The following is a 12073-nucleotide window of genomic DNA, read 5'->3' as shown; positions in this document are numbered from 1 at the left end:
GGAGCAGGTGTCACAGTGGAAATTCCCCAAATATGAAGCCCACAGGGGGTCACCCAAATTTTCCACACCCCAAAGATGACTTGGGCTGCATACTTCCGAGGGTCATAGTAAGCTCTTGGCTGGGATGAGCCTGCAGATTTCTATTTGTGGCTTCACTGTCCCTGGGACCAAATTAAACCTTGATGCTGCATGACTGGCCACGGTGCGATACCTATTCCAACACCAGAAATCCCTCAGAACCACTTCTCATTGCGCACACACGCACTTCCTTGGTGTGGCTGAAGCTTAAGAAAGGAGAAGCAGCAAAACACCTGTAATAAACACTGATAAACATTCATTAAAAGGTATATGGTACTTGTGTCTACATAAGGCTGGGTTAGGCCCTTAATAGTTATAAAACAATACAAACCAAGTGATGAGAAAACCAGCGATAATATTTGTATAGCGTCATGTAATTTACAACCACGCTCACCTCCATGATCTCACTTTATCCTCACAAAAATCTTGGAAGTAGAAAATGTATTATGTCCTCATTTGAAAAATGAGCAAACCGAGTTTCTGCTATTGACGTGCTGGTAAATATTTTAAAACCAACTCTCTGGAAAAAAAGACAATATTAAGGCCCTGATTTACAGCGTTTGCCCATTTCCATGGTGTAAATGCTCCAACATGGCTTTCTTCAAGCGACCAACATGCCGATGAATGCAGGGTTGGGCAGAGCTCTGCTCAACCACTTGGTCCCTGCGAGCCTGTACCAGCTGGCTCCAGCACACTGCTGGGGTCAAAGGAGGGAAATGACTGGTCCAAGGTCACGCGGGTGGTCGATTTACAAGCCCACCTTCCTTCCTCTTTATTATAGAGCAAAGCAGTAATTGACTACCTGCAAGCCTTTATTTTTAAAAAAAGCAAAAATCTATGTACATCTGCGAGGCTGGACAGAAGAAGGTGGTCAGGGGACCCCAACTTGGCAGAAACTCTCCCCATACAGGCAGGGGGAGGAGTGACACCACTGCCTCACGGACTGGTCCATACCCGTGCTCATGTTCTAGAGGTGCTAGCGCACATGTAACACCAACTTAGAATTTGGGGAGAAGACTTAACTTGTTTGCCTGAACAATACATCAGCCCCATCCTCTCCCCCCAAAGAGTCATACATTTCTCAAGCTATTTTCAGCTTCTCTGCACCTACTCACTTGCAATACTTGTCATAACAGGAAGTCCGTTTCACATACTGTAATCCCCAAACACGTTGTGCCTGCACGTGGGGAGCGTGAGGGGGCTGAGGGGGGAGTGATGAAGCCAAGCCCCCCAGAAGGCCACCTGGCTGAGCACTGAACCCATCCCAATCTGGGCATCCCTCCTCCCAGGCCCAGGTGTCAGAAACCAGGGTCCACATCCAGACATTGTTTTCCTTCCTCATGCAGTTGGTGGTTCCTTTTTTTTTTTTTAAATAAAGCATTTGAGTAGGCGGCAAAGCCAGTCAGAACTGTTTATTTATAGCTGTGGATTTTCAATGCTGTATAAATTAGAAATCATTGCTGAATGAGGCCCGCGCCCACTCACACACGCAGGGCCGCTATCTGTGAGTCCTTTTACACAGTTTGACTGTACACAGTCTAAAATGGGAGAAAATGACATGCTCTGAGTCAAATGACGGAGTCACAGCTAAACTGCAAAGCAGAAAACCAGCAATTATTTTTCCTCAGCACAATATGGGGAGGACGACAGGTGCAATTATCCAATATTATTTAACAGCACCGGTTTGTGGTATAGGGAGAAAATAAAGGTTTCTGTGTCTTGGAGAGGAGAAAAAGAGAAAGAACCTGCCTCCCACCTCCTGTTTCTGTGGATTAAGCTGTGTTATGTAAATTGAAACTGGCCAGGATTCCAAAAAGGGAAGGGAGAACCACCTGGCTCCCTCGCTCTTCCTCCCTGGAAGCTGGCAACCTGCGTCATCAGGGACTTCTGAGAAAAGGGCCCTCGCCTTGGGACCTTGAACATCCTCCTCTGAGGCAGCGGCTTCAGGTAAGACTGTGGGGAAGGCCGGGTTTGCTGAGCTCCTGTCCCTTAGAGGGACACCCTCTCCTGTGTTGGCTCTCCTTCCCTCAGCTGAAGCAACATGAGGTAAAAGAGAAGGTGGCCCACAAGCAATAATTTTCACTCCCTTAATCAAGTCTCCCCCTTTTGTTCTCCGGCACTTTTTTATTCCTATTCCCAAGCCTTTCCTTAACCTGGTCACTCTACCTAGAAAGACCTCTCTTGTTCCAGCTACTATCGAATAAATAAGTTGTCCTCCGTGGCGTCTGACCTTACTGGAGTGCCACTTCCCAGATCTCCTAAATAGTTTCCTCTTACCCCTCCAGGGCACTGGGCTTGTTCCCATTTCTACACTCCCATAGCCTGCCATGTCAGTCCCACCCAGCATTCCACCGCTCTCTTCTGCGTCTATTTTCTTGCCTTCTGTTTCCATAACAGTCTGGAATGCTGGAAAGAACATAAGCTTCAGAGCAAGACCAGATCTGAATTCAGATTCTGACTCCACTACTCACTACTTACATTGAACCCTGGGAAAATTGCTTACTTTTCTGAGCCTTGGTTCCTTAAAGTCCTATGATAGTACCTACCATGATTAAATAACATTATTTAAAGCGGTGGATGCAAGTGCTTGGCATCTAAGGTACCCCATCCTATCCTGCTTGATTACAAACTCCCTGAGGCCAGAGGCCATGTCTATCGTCTGTATCCCCATGAAGGCCCAATTCCAACCATTAGCAAGTACTGAGAATACTTACAGACTGACTTGAGGATTACTTACAGCTTCTTAATCGTATAGGCTTCATCACCAAATAGCTTACTGTTTCATTTAAGATACACTCTTCATGTCAAATCTCAGAATCCTGTCAACAATAATGATCAAATGATAGTTTCATGTGACCTGGCAGTGGAAAGCACATTGATAGAATGGTTCACGGAAAGGAAAAGGAGGGACCGGTCCCGTGGCCAAGTGGTTAAGTTCTTACTCTCTGCTTCGGTGGCCCAGGGCATTGCCGGTTCAGATCGTGGGTGCAGACCTAGCACCACTCATCAGGCCATGATGAGGCGGCGTCCCACATAGCAGAACTAGAAGCACCTACAACTAGAAAATACAACCACGTACTGGGGGGCTTTGGGAAGAAGAAAACAAAAGTTTGGCAACAGATGTTAGCTCAGGGCCAATCTTTAAAAATAATTGGGTGGCCCTGGTTACCCCAAGGAGGGCTTATGAGGTGCTAGGCTCCAAATCAGGGAGATCTGATCTTTCGAAGAGAAGTGGGAGAGGTGAGAGCACTGACGACAAATATTGTTTACGTCAGAATTTATTTTCCTTTAGGGGCTGCTTACCCCTTCCTTACAGATATTGTATGCTATAATTAAGGCCTGATCTAGTCTGACTCTGACTTCATCATAACCAAGACTTCTTCAGCCACTCCCATGGTGTGATTCTTCAGTGACCTTGGAAAGGGTCTCTGCTCTTATGGACACCCCAAATATCTTGCTGGTGTTCAAAAACATCCTTCAGCTGGGATAAAGCCTTCCATTTTACATGGAGAGACAAATTTAACGTGTAAATACTTATGAGGTGACCTGTTACACTGATTCGTGTTCACTTATCAGTGAAGGACAGTTGATGATTGGAAGGCAAGTTTTAATATGGGAGGAGGCATGCTTGGCAGAGTGTAGATGAGGATATTATGAGAAAAGGAACAGATAGAGAAAGAGTCAGCCGGAGACTCTGAGGACAAACCTTGCCTAGTTCACAATGTTTTACCATGTGAATTGCTAAGAGATGGCTGGGTATGTGTCTTGGCTCTCCACCCATCCCTGAGAGAGCTAATGTATGGTTAGCATACCCCCAAAAAGAGCTAGGCAGTGATCTTGGCTGCTGATTCTTGGCTGACAAGTTTCTGCACGTCTTTGGAAGAGTGGAGAGAGGAGGCATAGCTGTGACATGACACTCTTTATGATTCCAATCTTGATTGTCTGGCTGGCACTACAGGAATTTAAACTTGCTTTACGGCTAGGGAGAGAAGCTAGTTTGGGGTTGTCACCATTCTTAAAAAGGGACGAGACAAAGCAAAGAAAAAAATTTGGATTCCATTGGCTCCTGAAGAGTTTCAGTGAGGGTTGAACTTCCCCATGATTCCTTCTTACCCACATCAACCAGTCCCAGGGATCCTAAAGTGCTGAAGAGAGACTGACACTTATTAAGGGCATACTGTGTGCTTCCTTTGAGAGCAAGGAATATTTGTTATTCACTACTGTATCTTCCTCACACAGCCCAGTACATAATATACAATTGACTTTAAATACGTATTTGACTCAGACAAATTTAAGTAACCTGCTCAGTGTCTATGGTGGTATTGGAAATCAAACCTAGATCTATTCAACCCAAATGCCCCAATAGTTTCCACTCCACCAATGGCTTTTAATATTTCCTGATAGATACCTTCAGAAACACATTTTACATCATGACCCGGTAGAAACACACACACACACGCACATACACTTTTAATATATGTGATAGATCACTTTATTTTATATCCTATTATTTGAAATATATTGTGACCATTAAATTGATTTATTCTTTTTGTTTTGTTTTGCTTAAGGAAGATTCCCTTCCTTAACCCTGAGCTAACATCCCCTGCCAACCCTCCTCTTTTTTTGCTTGGAGAAGATTAGACCTGAGCTAACATCTGTGTCAATCCTCCTCTATTTTTTCGTATGTGGGACACCTCACAGCGTGGCTGGTGAGTGGAGTAAGTCCACGCCTGGGATCTGAACCCGTGAACCAAGCTGCCGAAGCTGAACCCACAGAACTTTAATCACTTGGCCATAGAGCCCGGCCCTAAATTGATTTCTTAATCCAACAATAGGATTGCAACCAATAAGTTGAAAAACACTGCACTCCACTGTACTTTAGGATTCATTGGTTCATTGGCAAGTAATTATAGGGGGCCTACTGTGTGTATGGTCCTGGCATGTGCAGGCTGTGGCCTGAGGGCATGGACACGGCGGTCATTGCCTGGGCCATCTGCACTAGGGTTAGGGCTTTGGATCCTTTCGTCCTGCAGCACCTTTGGGAACACAGAACCAAGCCTTGTTTTTCCAGCCCGCTTTCTTAGCAGCTGCTTTGCTAGACTCTGCTCCTCTGAGAAGCTGACAGGAAGAAGAGAAAAAATGCTTCCACTACGAGAGCTTACAAAACCTTCCGCTGAGGCTTAAGTCTGGCCGGAGCAGATATATTTGGTTACACTTCAGGGATTTGTTTTCACTCAACACTTAATTTTATTAAGATCCGAATTATGAAGTTAAATGACGTAGCGTTAGGAAAACAAATACTGTATGAATTTTACCTTGCCAGGAATCTGGTACGCGATTCTGAAAACTCTCAATCTAGGCATGTTTTATTCCACTTGAAAATTTTTCTAACTACATTCTACAAGGCACTCACGTTGTCATTTTATGTGCATGCAGTAACTCAACTTGGCCAATTCTAAAGTCATGTGGTTAAATGAAATTCTTTTCGTTATAAAATAGATTGCCGGTGTCTTCCTCTGCTAGGCTCTTCCTGCCATCGTGACCTGTTGGCGCCCTCACATATCGCCAAAGGAGGAGGAGGAGGCCAAGAGACCTGCCTGCAGCCAATTCAGTGCTAGTCCTGATCCTGCTTAGCAATGTGGATTTCTGTGTAAACCTCAAAACAAGGGAAAGAAAAGGCCAGTTGTGGAACGTCCTTCTAACTCACAGATGAACTTCTCTTGGGCTCCTCTGGGAGCCGTCTTAGACCCTGGACATGTAATACAGGGATTACTTGCATGACTGTATTAACAATGATAAAGGGAAACTTTCCTGTGCATTCTAGTGAGTTCAACCAAAATGCCACATGCACATTAATCTTGGTTCTGTGGTTGCTTATCAGGGAAGAGAATGAAATTACAACTCTGAGAGAGTCTCCAAGAATAAGAGCCAGCAAAGCTCCAAGCGATTTGGGCATGAGTGTGTTTATGTGTGTTCCAAGGGATCATGCTTGTGTTCCTGAGGTCACAGAGAAGCCAGCCTTTTTCCCTGATTGGTGGGTGGAGGTGCCCAGGGCAGACAGCTCTTTGATTTGACTAATCGCCTCACTACCTCTCACCTTGCCCCCTCCTACCCTCAACACTTGTCAGTTTGCTTCATCCTTCACCCAGTCACCCTTAAAAGACCCTCCAAGTGCCAGTGGCCTTGGCTCCTCACACAGAATATCATCAGACTAAGCTGTTTACCCAGTATCTAAATATCCCAATTAGCATTTAGCTTAAAACTTTACCATTACCGGGCCAGCCCCGTGGCCAAGTGGTCGGGTTCGCGCTCTGCTTCAGCACCCAGGGGTTTCACCAATTTGAGTCCTGGGCGCAGACATGGCGCCGCTCATCAGGCCACGCTGGGGCGGCATCCCACATGCCACAATTGGAAGGACCCACAACTAAAATATACAACTATGTACCAGAGGGCTTTGGGGAGAAAAAGGAAAAATAAAAATCTTAAAAAAAAAAAAACAACTTTACCATTACTGAATTTAACTATATTTATAATATAAATTCATTTATAGTTGCAACAACATATAAGTAGTATAGCTATTGTTACCTTTCTTGGTTTCCTAGAGCTACCATAACAAAGGACACAAATTAGACATCTTAAAAACTGCAGAAGTTTCTCCTCTCACAGTGCTGGAGGCTAGCAGTCTGCAATCAAGGTGTCAGCAGCACCATGCTCTCTCCGAAGGCACTAGGGAAAAATCCTTCATTCGGATGGCTCCTCATGATCCTTGGCTCATGGCAGGATCACTCCAATCTCTGCTTCCATCCTCATACAGCATTCTACTGTGTGTTTCTCTTACCTTAGAGGGAATCTGGAATCTGTGTCCACGTTTTTCTCTCATTTCTCTTGGTTTTAGGGCCCACCCTAAGTCCAGGATGATTTCATTTCAAAATCCTTAATCCCTTCTGCAAAGACCCTATTTCCAAATAAGGTCACATTCTGAGGTTCCAGGTGGATATTAGTATTGGGGAGATGCTATTCAACCCAGCACATCATCCCTGTTTTGCAAATGAGGGGACTGAGCGTCAAAGATCATTGCATATCAAATTTTAGCTTTTAATTCTTCTCACTTGTCTGTCTTAATTCAAGCAGTCACCAATAAAAATTTGTACCATCTATTGAGCGCCCACTATGGAATGGCTGTTTGCTATTCGTTATCTCTAGTCCTCCCCATAGCTCTAAAAAGGAGACATTACTATCCCAATGCTAAGGATAAAGAAACTGAGGCTCAAGACATCAAAATGGCCAACAGACACATGAAAAGGTGCTCAACATCACTAATCATCATGGAAATCAAAATCAAAATCACAGTGGATATCACCTCACATTTGTTAGAATGGCTATTATCGAGAAGACGAGACGTAACCAATTTTGATGAATCTGTGGACATGGGCACACTTCTACGTTGTTGGTAGGACTAAATTGGTCTAAACGCTATAGAAAACAATTTGAAGCTTCCTCAAAAAATTAAAATAGATTTACCATATGATCCAGCAATTCCAGGTCTGGGTATATACCCAAAGGAAATGAAAATAGAATTTTGACAAGATATGTGCACTCTGTGTTTGTTACAGCATTATTCACAACAGCCAGGATATGGAAATGACACAAATGCCCATCAATGGATGAATGGATAAAAAAAGATGTGGTACTTATACACAATGGAATATTACTCAGTCACAAGAAAGGAGAATAGCCTCCCATTTGCAACAACATGGATGGACCTTGAGCAAATTATATTAAGCGAGATTAGTCAGATGGAGAAAGACAAGTGCCGTATGACATCACATATGTGGAATCTAAAAAAGTTAAACTTGTGAAAAACAGAGAGTAAAATGATGGTTACTAGGAGGATTAGGGGTGTGATAAGAATGATGATGTTTAAGGGTAGTAACCCATAGAGATCTAATGCATGGTATAATGAATATAACAATAATATTGTACTATAATTATGTCATGTGATAAATATTGCTGCATTGGCAATTATATCACAACGTATAAATATATCAAAGCAACATGCTGTACACCTTAAACTTACACAATGTTAGGTGTCAAATTTATTGAATAAAAAAAAAAGAAACTGAGGCTCAGTGATGTTGATTGATTTTCCAAATGAGGAATTATCCAAGAAGGATGGAGCCCAAGCCCAGTCTGGTCAGCCTGGATGCCTGTCCTCTTTCCTTTATGCCACGTGATTTCTACCAAATCCTGCTTCTGTTTCCTTTATGACATCTATAAGATTAATCTTTCCTTCTATCTCCTCAAGGTCAAAACGTTCAACATTTTCATTTTAAACCTTCCAAGTCAGTGAAGGAATGGTGCCGGCCGCAAGGAAACTGCGTTATTGTGGAAAACCCTCTTCCCAGAGCCCTAGCAGCTCGACTGGCCATGAAAATGAGTTAAATGGACATTGAGGGGAGCCTCATGGTGAGGAGGTGGGGAAGGAATTCCAAAGCGCGGCTGGAGGGGACACAGCAGAGCTGTTCAGCCTTCCCTGCATATTTGGAGTCACCTGGGCAGTTTAGAAAAATACCTGTGCCCAGATCTCTCCTCCAGAAATTCTGAATTGGTCTGGGCTATGGATTAGACATTGGGGGTCTTAGAAGCACTTCTAGATCATTCTAATGTGCAGTCAAAGTTGGAAGCACTGGTATGTGGGAGTTCTCCTTGAATTTTTCTTGGACATGGCAGTAACTGAGGTCTGGTGGCATATAATTAGTTTCAGCTTGCTTTAAACATCACCTGAGAGAGCCACCGCCTTCTTCCCTGGCTGCCTTCTGGAGCCCGCCATCCCAGTGCTCTGCACTCTAGTGGCGTGATTGACCATCTGATTCCTTTGGATGCAACATCAGAGGTGACTGAGGCAAAGTGCAGGCCCGGCTCTGGGAACGGTCCAGGGGCCTCAGCAGAGCTTTCTGGTTGGGCTTTCTCACGTCTACCTACAGAGCTCAATGCACTTCCCTGGCAGTGACAGAGCCCAGGCTGCCAGAAGGGAGGGCAGGCTCCTTGTAGGAATTCTGCCAGTGGTAAGCCTTTGGACTTGAACTGCAGCAGTGACCCTCCTGGGTCTCCAGTCTGCTGGCTGACCCTGCAGACCTTGCACTTGCCAGCCTCCATAATAGCATGAGCCAGTTCCTTAAAATCTCTCTCTCTATATATACACATACGCACATATATATTTACACACACACACACACACACACACCCTGTTGGTTCTGTTTCTCTGGAGAACCCTGATTAATACACTCCTCTACCTTTCCTCTTCCCTGGCCCTGCTTCCTTTCCGCCCTCTGGATCTGCCCTCTCCGTGCCTGCCCACACTCTCTCACCTGTCCCCAGATCATTTGCCTGCAGTCTCCGTGACTCATAGGCCTATAATAAGTCCTCAGCGTCCGTTTGCCAAACTCTCTCTCTTCCCTTCATTCAAGAGTCTCCCGAAATCCCACATCATCCAATCGAGGAAACAACAGTCTGTCCTCCCTCAGATGAGCCCATTCAGTGGTACAGATTTCAGAAAGAAAACCCTGTATGAGAAAATATATGAGTGTTGCTTCGAAAATTAACTTCTGAGACTATTCCACATGTGACTGTAAAGGGACTTGGTGTTTTAAAATGCTCTGCCTTGGAGGCCGGGCCTCAAGGGGCGAGGTCTGGACCGCACCAATTCGTGTTTGGCACATCTTCACACGTGTTCATGATGCTCACAAGGCCACGGTCTTGGGTGTGGCTTCCTGATTGAGGTGCTAAAGGCCACTGCCCCCTGCGGGTACAGACTGTACAACCAACCTCACGCTACCATCTTGTTTATAGAACACAGCTTACCAGGTGAATTGGGTAAGAAGGTAAGAAGGAGCCAGGGCAAATCTGTAAGCCTGTGTCCTCTTGACCGTGGGCCACTCTGCCTTCCCCCTGGGAGCAAGGCCTGTTATTACACGAAGTCAACACAAACGATCAGTATGTAACGTCCACAGCACGGAGCACAATCATTGATCTGGTGGCCCATTAACCCCACCTGGGTTTACCTACAGGCTGTCCTGCAGGAATAACAAGAGTAGCCACAGCCAAACCATGGCAATTCCTGCAAAAGACCTTCAGGGGTCTCACCACGGCCCCCGCACTGTGGTGGATGCAGAGGTGGGGGACACTACCCTCCCCTTCCTACCGCACCTGGGGAGAGGCCTTGCAGTATTGCTGCAACCATCATTAAATCACACTCCCAGTCAAAATTGTGGGGTCCTAGAAGACACTGCCTTAAAGGTCTGCCAATGAGCTACAGTCCCAAAGACCCCTGAATGGCTTAGGGAGGGGGCGATAGCAAGAGGATAAAGAAAACCCAAGGTGTAAGCTCACATTATAGGGGCTACTACAATGTCAAAAAGAGCATGAACTCTACAGGCAGGCAAAACTCAGTCAGTTCCACAGCATTTAGCATCTTGGGGGACTCATTCAACCTCTCAGAGCTGGATTTCCTCATATATACATCTGGGGTGCAATACCTACTTTGTGTTAGAGTAACTGTGATGTATGGATGAAATGTAATAATGGACCTAGAACACAGCTCGGTGTCTGGAACTCAATAAACATCCACTTCCTCCTCTGCTGTCTTAACTCAAAGGCTCTGTTAATCCAATGAGGGATATTTATAGGTTTTCATTTGTGAACTTGGTAGATTTAGTGTTAAATCACAGAGGACAAAGCAGCTGATGGCGGCACCAGGCATTACAATTTTTTTGAGGACGATTAGTCCTGAGCTAACAACTGCCACCAAGCCTACACTTTTTGCTCAGGAAGGCTGGCCCTGAGCTAACATGCGTGCCCATCTTCCTCTACTTTATATGTGGGATGCCTGCCACAGCATGGCTTGACAAGCAGTGCATAGGTCCACACCTGGGATCCGAACTGGCGAACCCTGGGCCGCCAAAGCAGAATGTGTGAAGTTAACTGCTGCGCCACTGGACCAGCCCTGAGAATATTTTAATAGGAGGGACACTAACTTATTGTCTAGATGACTTCACAAAATCAACAGGAGTGTCGAATCATTCCCTGCCTTGAAGTACAAATAAGAGACTAGTATGTATGACCCAACAGAATAAAAATGCAAGAAGGCAGTGAAAAGTTGTAAATGCCATAGACTCTAGTAACTCTAGTTTTAAGAACCCTCTAAGTCTTCATAAAGCACAAAAATTTCAACAAACATCACCACTTCAGGTAGGCTTACATTAAGAGAAGCAACCCACTGCAACCTCCTCCTCCTTCTCACCCAACATATGGGAATACCTCTCAAGCAATCCTTGCATTATCAGGGCACTGGAGATAAATTCATGTTTCAACTAACAAAAGATAAGGAGGCCACCCTTGACATTTGAAAGTGGAGTATTTAAAGCACATTTGCTGAGTTTCAATTCTCTCATCTTGTAATAAGATGACTTGGCAGGATGTCCTTACAATGATAGCATAAATTTAATGGAGTAGGGGAGAATATATATTCTCTTCTGGTCTTCAACTGCATTTTTCTTTATCTCATGAATAATTCTAGGCCTATAATTAAATGGAATGATGAGAGCCCTCTGGTGGCTAAATTGACTTTTCCCTTTTCTTAGAAATATTAAAGCAAATTATCCTGTGTTTTGAAAGTCCTATGCCTTGTTCCAATTAGCAACTTGCTGCATGAACTTCATCTTTTCTCCACCTGTACCCCTTCACCCTCGGGTAAAGAGAGGATGAGCTCTTTTATTTTCAATCTCTTTGAGGCTCACATTTTTGCAAATATCTGGGCAAATATTTAATTCACCTTCTACAAAGATAAAACGTGTTTTTAGGAATTTAATTTTCAGACATTTATCTAATAAATTGGGCCTCTGTAACAAGTCAAACACCATACCAGGTACTGTGAGAGATACAAGGAAATTTAAAATATCCTCTCTAATTGCAAGAAGCTCATGATACAGTACAGAAA

General features: G+C 44.5%; 1 long non-coding RNA gene across 3 annotated transcripts in view; it reads right to left on the bottom strand.

The window, feature by feature from the left end:
* The window catches only part of LOC138919354 (uncharacterized), a 68670-nt gene that overhangs the window by 46566 nt on the left and 10031 nt on the right, over positions 1-12073 (bottom strand). The window contains exon 1 of one of the 3 annotated variants that reach the window (XR_011429506.1): positions 2793-2915. The exons of the other annotated variants lie outside the window; for them this stretch is intronic. This is a non-coding gene — a long non-coding RNA (uncharacterized lncRNA). Of the gene's footprint in view, positions 1-2792; positions 2916-12073 lie in introns of those variants that run through there. 3 annotated transcript variants of the gene reach the window in all.

Source organism: Equus caballus, chromosome 20 (genome assembly GCF_041296265.1).
Source record: "Equus caballus isolate H_3958 breed thoroughbred chromosome 20, TB-T2T, whole genome shotgun sequence".
Classification (NCBI taxonomy): Eukaryota; Metazoa; Chordata; class Mammalia; order Perissodactyla; family Equidae; genus Equus; species Equus caballus.
The sequence above is the reverse complement of the archived record's forward strand: the minus strand, read 5'-3'. Positions and strand labels throughout refer to the sequence as shown.